This window comes from Triplophysa dalaica, chromosome 16, assembly GCF_015846415.1.
Source record: "Triplophysa dalaica isolate WHDGS20190420 chromosome 16, ASM1584641v1, whole genome shotgun sequence".
NCBI classification, from domain to species: domain Eukaryota; kingdom Metazoa; phylum Chordata; class Actinopteri; order Cypriniformes; family Nemacheilidae; genus Triplophysa; species Triplophysa dalaica.
In genome coordinates, this window is record NC_079557.1 from 21,485,551 (window position 1) to 21,493,623 (window position 8,073).

The window sequence follows — 8,073 nt, forward strand, 5'->3', positions numbered from 1 at the left end:
GGGAGACACTCTGTCAGAGACACGGGAGACACTCTGTCAGACACTGGAGACACTCTGTCAGACACTCTGTGAGACACTCTGTCAGACACTCTGTGAGACACTATGTGAGACACTCTGTGAGAAACTCTGTGAGACACTCTGTGAGACACTGGAGACACTCTGTGAGACACTCTGTGAGACACTTTGAGACACTCTGTCAGACACTATGTGAGACACTCTGTGAGACACGGGAGACACTCTGTGAGACACGGGAGACACTCTGTGAGACACTCTGTGAGACACTCTGAGACACTCTGCCAGACACTCTGCGAGACACTCTGCGAGACACTCTGCGAGACACTCTGCGAGACACTCTGCGAGACACTCTGCGAGACACTCTGCGAGACACTCTGCGAGACACTCTGCGAGACACTCTGCGAGACACTCTGCGAGACACTCTGCGAGACACTCTGCGAGACACTCTGCGAGACACTCTGTGAGACACGTTAGTCACTCTGTGAGACACTCTGTGAGACACTCTGTGAGACACTCTGTGAGACACTCTGTGAGACACTCTGTGAGACACTCTGTGAGACACTCTGTGAGACACTCTGCGAGACACTCTGTGAGACACTCTGTGAGACACGTTAGTCACTCTGTGAGACACTCTGTGAGACACTCTGTGAGACACTGTGAGTGTCTGTGAGACACTCTGTGAGACACTCTGTGAGACACTCTGTCAGACACTCTGTGAGACACTCTGTTAGACACGTTAGACACACTGCCTGACACTCTGCGAGACTCTCCGTGAGACACTCTGCGAGACACTCTGCGAGACACTCTGCGAGACACTCTGCGAGACACTCTGCGAGACACTCTGCGAGACACTCTGCGAGACACTCTGCGAGACACTCTGCGAGACACTCTGCGAGACACTCTGCGAGACACGGGAGACACTCTGTCAGAGACACGGGAGACACTCTGTCAGACACTGGAGACACTCTGTGAGACACTCTGTGAGACACTCTGTCAGACACTCTGTGAGACACTATGTGAGACACTCTGTGAGAAACTCTGTGAGACACTCTGTGAGACACTGGAGACACTCTGTGAGACACTCTGTGAGACACTTTGAGACACTCTGTCAGACACTATGTGAGACACTCTGTGAGACACGGGAGACACTCTGTGAGACACGGGAGACACTCTGTGAGACACTCTGTGAGACACTCTGTGAGACACTCTGCCAGACACTCTGTGAGACACTCTGCGAGACACTCTGCGAGACACTCTGCGAGACACTCTGCGAGACACTCTGCGAGACACTCTGCGAGACACTCTGCGAGACACTCTGCGAGACACTCTGCGAGACACTCTGCGAGACACTCTGCGAGACACTCTGCGAGACACTCTGCGAGACACTCTGCGAGACACTCTGTGAGACACTCTGTGAGACACTCTGTGAGACACTCTGTGAGACACTCTGTGAGACACTCTGTGAGACACTCTGTGAGACACTCTGTGAGACACTCTGTGAGACACTCTGTGAGACACGTTAGTCACTCTGTGAGACACTCTGTGAGACACTCTGTGAGACACTGTGAGTGTCTGTGAGACACGGGAGACACTCTGTCAGACACTCTGTGAGACACTCTGTCAGACACTCTGTCAGACACTCTGTCAGACACTCTGTCAGACACTCTGTCAGACACTCTGTCAGACACTATATGAGACACTGGAGACACTCTGTGAGACACTCTGTGAGACACTCTGTGAGACACTCTGTGAGACACTCTGTGAGACACTCTGTCAGACACTCTGTCAGACACTATGTGAGACACTGGAGACACTCTGTGAGACACTCTGTGAGACACTCTGTCAGACACTCTGTCAGACACTCTGTCAGACACTCTGTGAGACACTCTGTGAGACACGTTGTCAGACACTCTGTGAGACACTCTGTGAGACACGTTAGACACACTGTGAGACACTCCGCGAGACTCTCCGCGAGACACTCTGTGAGACACTCTGTGAGACACTCTGTCAGACACACTGCGAGACACTCTGCGAGACACTCTGTCAAACACTCTGTCAGACACTCTGTCAAACACTCTGTCAGACACTATGTGAGACACTGGAGACACTCTGTGAGACACTCTGTGAGACACTCTGTGAGACACTCTGTCAGACACTCTGTGAGACACTCTGTGAGACACTCTGTGAGACACTCTGTGAGACACTCTGTGAGATACGGGAGACACTCTGTCAGACACTATGTGAGACACTCTGTGAGACACTGGAGACACTCTGTGAGACACTGGAGACACTCTGTCAGACACTCTGTGAGACACTCTGTCAGACACTCTGTGAGACACTCTGTCAGACACTCTGTGAGACACTCTGTCAGACACTCTGTGAGACACTATGTGAGACACTCTGTGAGAAACTCTGTGAGACACTCTGTGAGACACTGGAGACACTCTGTGAGACACTCTGTGAGACACTTTGAGACACTCTGTCAGACACTATGTGAGACACTCTGTGAGACACGGGAGACACTCTGTGAGACACGGGAGACACTCTGTGAGACACTCTGTGAGACACTCTGAGACACTCTGTGAGACACTCTGTCAGACACTCTGCGAGACACTCTGTGAGACACTCTGCGAGACACTCTGTGAGACACTCTGTGAGACACTCTGTGAGACACTCTGTGAGACACGTTAGTCACTCTGTGAGACACTCTGTGAGACACTCTGTGAGACACTCTGTCAGACACTCTGTGAGACACTCTGTGAGACACGTTGTCAGACACTCTGTGAGACACTCTGTGAGACACGTTAGACACACTGTGAGACACTCCGCGAGACACTCTGTCAGACACACTGCGAGACACTCTGCGAGACACTCTGTGAGACACTATGTGAGACACTCTGTGAGAAACTCTGTGAGACACTCTGTGAGACACTGGAGACACTCTGTGAGACACTCTGTGAGACACTTTGAGACACTCTGTCAGACACTATGTGAGACACTCTGTGAGACACGGGAGACACTCTGTGAGACACGGGAGACACTCTGTGAGACACTCTGTGAGACACTCTGTGAGACACTCTGCCAGACACTCTGTGAGACACTCTGCGAGACACTCTGTGAGACACTCTGTGAGACACGTTAGTCACTCTGTGAGACACTCTGTGAGACACTCTGTAAGACACTCTGTCAGACACTCTGTGAGACACTCTGTGAGACACGTTGTCAGACACTCTGTGAGACACTCTGTGAGACACGTTAGACACACTGTGAGACACTCCGCGAGACTCTCCGCGAGACACTCTGTGAGACACTCTGTGAGACACTCTGTCAGACACACTGCGAGACACTCTGCGAGACACTCTGTCAAACACTCTGTCAGACACTCTGTCAAACACTCTGTCAGACACTATGTGAGACACTGGAGACACTCTGTGAGACACTCTGTGAGACACTCTGTCAGACACTCTGTCAGACACTCTGTGAGACACTCTGTGAGACACTCTGTGAGACACTCTGTGAGACACTCTGTGAGACACTCTGTGAGATACGGGAGACACTCTGTCAGACACTATGTGAGACACTCTGTGAGACACTGGAGACACTCTGTCAGACACTCTGTGAGACACTCTGTCAGACACTCTGTGAGACACTCTGTCAGACACTCTGTGAGACACTCTGTCAGACACTCTGTGAGACACTATGTGAGACACTCTGTGAGAAACTCTGTGAGACACTCTGTGAGACACTGGAGACACTCTGTGAGACACTCTGTGAGACACTTTGAGACACTCTGTCAGACACTATGTGAGACACTCTGTGAGACACGGGAGACACTCTGTGAGACACGGGAGACACTCTGTGAGACACGGGAGACACTCTGTGAGACACTCTGTGAGACACTCTGAGACACTCTGCCAGACACTCTGTGAGACACTCTGCGAGACACTGCGAGACACTCTGCGAGACACTCTGCGAGACACTCTGCGAGACACTCTGCGAGACACTCTGCGAGACACTCTGTGAGACACTCTGTGAGACACGTTAGTCACTCTGTCAGACACTCTGTGAGACACTCTGTGAGACACTCTGTCAGACACTCTGTGAGACACTCTGTGAGACACTCTGTGAGACACTCTGTGAGACACGTTAGTCACTCTGTGAGACACTCTGTGAGACACTGTGAGTGTCTGTGAGACACGGGAGACACTCTGTCAGACACTCTGTCAGACACTATATGAGACACTGGAGACACTCTGCGAGACACTCTGCGAGACACTCTGCGAGACACTCTGCGAGACACTCTGCGAGACACTCTGCGAGACACTCTGCGAGACACTCTGCGAGACACTCTGCGAGACACTCTGCGAGACACTCTGCGAGACACTCTGCGAGACACTCTGCGAGACACTCTGCGAGACACTCTGCGAGACACTCTGCGAGACACTCTGCGAGACACGTTAGTCACTCTGTGAGACACTCTGTGAGACACTCTGTGAGACACTCTGTGAGACACTCTGTGAGACACTCTGTGAGACACTCTGTGAGACACTCTGTGAGACACTCTGTGAGACACGTTAGTCACTCTGTGAGACACTCTGTGAGACACTCTGTGAGACACTGTGAGTGTCTGTGAGACACGGGAGACACTCTGTGAGACACTCTGTCAGACACTCTGTCAGACACTCTGTCAGACACTATATGAGACACTGGAGACACTCTGTGAGACACTCTGTGAGACACTCTGTGAGACACTCTGTGAGACACTCTGTGAGACACTCTGTGAGACACGTTAGACACACTGTGAGACACTCTGTGAGACACGTTAGACACACTGTGAGACACTCCGCGAGACTCTCCGCGAGACACTCTGTGAGACACTCTGTCAGACACTCTGCGAGACACTCTGCGAGACACTCTGTCAAACACTCTGTCAGACACTCTGTCAAACACTCTGTCAGACACTATGTGAGACACTGGAGACACTCTGTGAGACACTCTGTGAGACACTCTGTCAGACACTCTGTCAGACACTATGTGAGACACTCTGTGAGACACTGGAGACACTCTGTCAGACACTCTGTGAGACACTCTGTCAGACACTCTGTGAGACACTCTGTCAGACACTCTGTGAGACACTCTGTCAGACACTCTGTGAGACACTCTGTCAGACACTCTGTGAGACACTATGTGAGACACTCTGTGAGAAACTCTGTGAGACACTCTGTGAGACACTGGAGACACTCTGTGAGACACTCTGTGAGACACTTTGAGACACTCTGTCAGACACTATGTGAGACACTCTGTGAGACACGGGAGACACTCTGTGAGACACTCTGTGAGACATTCTGAGACACTCTGCCAGACACTCTGTGAGACACTCTGCGAGACACTCTGCGAGACACTCTGCGAGACACTCTGCGAGACACTCTGTGAGACACTCTGCGAGACACTCTGTCAGACACTATATGAGACACTGGAGACACTCTGTGAGACACTCTGTGAGACACTCTGTGAGACACTCTGTCAGACACTCTGTGAGACACTCTGTGAGACACTCTGTGAGACACTCTGTCAGACACTCTGTGAGACACTCTGTGAGACACTCTGTGAGACACTCTGTGAGACACTCTGTGAGACACTCTGTGAGACAATCTGTTGGACACTCTGCGAGACACTCTGCGAGACACTCTGCGAGACACTCTGCGAGACACTCTGTCAGACACTATATGAGACACTGGAGAAACTCTGTGAGACACTCTGTGAGACACTCTGTGAGACACTCTGTGAGACACTCTGTGAGACACTCTGTGAGACACTCTGTGAGAAACTCTGTGAGACACTCTGTCAGACACTCTGTCAAACACTCTGTCAGACACTATGTGAGACACTGGAGACACTCTGTCAGACACTCTGTCAGACACTCTGTCAGACACTCTGTCAGACACTCTGTCAGACACTCTGTCAGACACTCTGTGAGACACTCTGTTAGACACGTTAGACACTCTGCGAGACACTCTGTGAGACACTCTGTGAGACACTCTGTGAGACACTCTGTGAGACACGGGAGAGACTCTGTCAGACACTATGTGAGACACTCTGTGAGACACTGGAGACACTCTGTCAGACACTCTGTGAGACACTCTGTCAGACACTCTGTGAGACACTCTGTCAGACACTCTGTGAGACACTCTGTCAGACACTCTGTGAGACACTCTGTCAGACACTCTGTGAGACACTATGTGAGACACTCTGTGAGAAACTCTGTGAGACACTCTGTGAGACACTGGAGACACTGGAGACACTCTGTGAGACACTCTGTGAGACACTCTGTGAGACACTCTGTGAGACACTCTGTGAGACACTCTGTGAGACACTCTGTGAGACACGGGAGACACTCTGTCAGACACTATGTGAGACACTCTGTGAGACACTGGAGACACTCTGTCAGACACTCTGTCAAACACTCTGTCAGACACTATGTGAGACACTGGAGACACTCTGTGAGACACTCTGTGAGACACGTTGTCAGACACTCTGCGAGACACTCTGTGAGACACTCTGTGAGACACTCTGTGAGACACGTTAGTCACTCTGTGAGACACTCTGTGAGACACTCTGTGAGACACTCTGTCAGACACTCTGTGAGACACTCTGTGAGACACTCTGTGAGACACTCTGTGAGACACTCTGTGAGACACTCTGTGAGACACTCTGTGAGACACGTTAGTCACTCTGTGAGACACTCTGTGAGACACTCTGTGAGACACTGTGAGTGTCTGTGAGACACGGGAGACACTCTGTGAGACACTCTGTCAGACACTCTGTGAGACACTCTGTGAGACACTCTGTGAGACACTCTGTGAGACACTCTGTGAGACACTCTGTGAGACACTCTGTGAGACACTCTGTCAAACACTCTGTCAGACACTATGTGAGACACTGGAGACACTCTGTGAGACACTGTGAGTGTCTGTGAGACACGGGAGACACTCTGTGAGACACTCTGTCAGACACTCTGTGAGACACTCTGTCAGACACTATATGAGACACTCTGTCAGACACTCTGTCAGACACTATATGAGACACTGGAGACACTCTGTGAGACACTCTGTGAGACACTCTGTGAGACACTCTGTGAGACACTCTGTGAGACACTCTGTCAAACACTCTGTCAGACACTATGTGAGACACTGGAGACACTCTGTGAGACACTCTGTGAGACACGTTGTCAGACACTCTGTGAGACACTCTGTGAGACACGTTAGACACACTGTGAGACACTCTGCGAGACACTCTGCGAGACACTCTGTCAAACACTCTGTCAGACACTCTGTCAAACACTCTGTCAGACACTATGTGAGACACTGGAGACACTCTGTGAGACACTCTGTCAGACACTCTGTCAGACACTCTGTGAGACACTCTGTGAGACACTCTGTGAGACACTCTGTGAGACACTCTGTGAGACACTCTGTGAGACACTCTGTGAGACACTCTGTGAGACACTCTGTGAGACACTCTGTGAGACACTATGTGAGACACTGGAGACACTCTGTCAGACACTCTGTGAGACACTCTGTCAGACACTCTGTGAGACACTCTGTCAGACACTCTGTGAGACACTCTGTCAGACACTCTGTGAGACACTATGTGAGACACTCTGTGAGAAACTCTGTGAGACACTCTGTGAGACACTGGAGACACTCTGTGAGACACTCTGTGAGACACTTTGAGACACTCTGTGAGACACTCTGTGAGACACTCTGTGAGACACTTTGTGAGACACGGGAGACACTCTGTGAGACACTCTGTGAGACACTCTGTGAGACACTCTGTGAGACACTCTGTGAGACACTCTGAGAGACACTCTGCGAGACACTCTGCGAGACACTCTGCGAGACACTCTGCGAGACACTCTGCGAGACACTCTCTGAGACACTCTGCGAGACACTCTGCGAGACACTCTGTGAGACACTCTGTGAGACACTCTGTGAGACACTCTGTGAGACACGTTAGTCACTCTGTGAGACACTCTGTGAGACACTCTGTCAGACACTC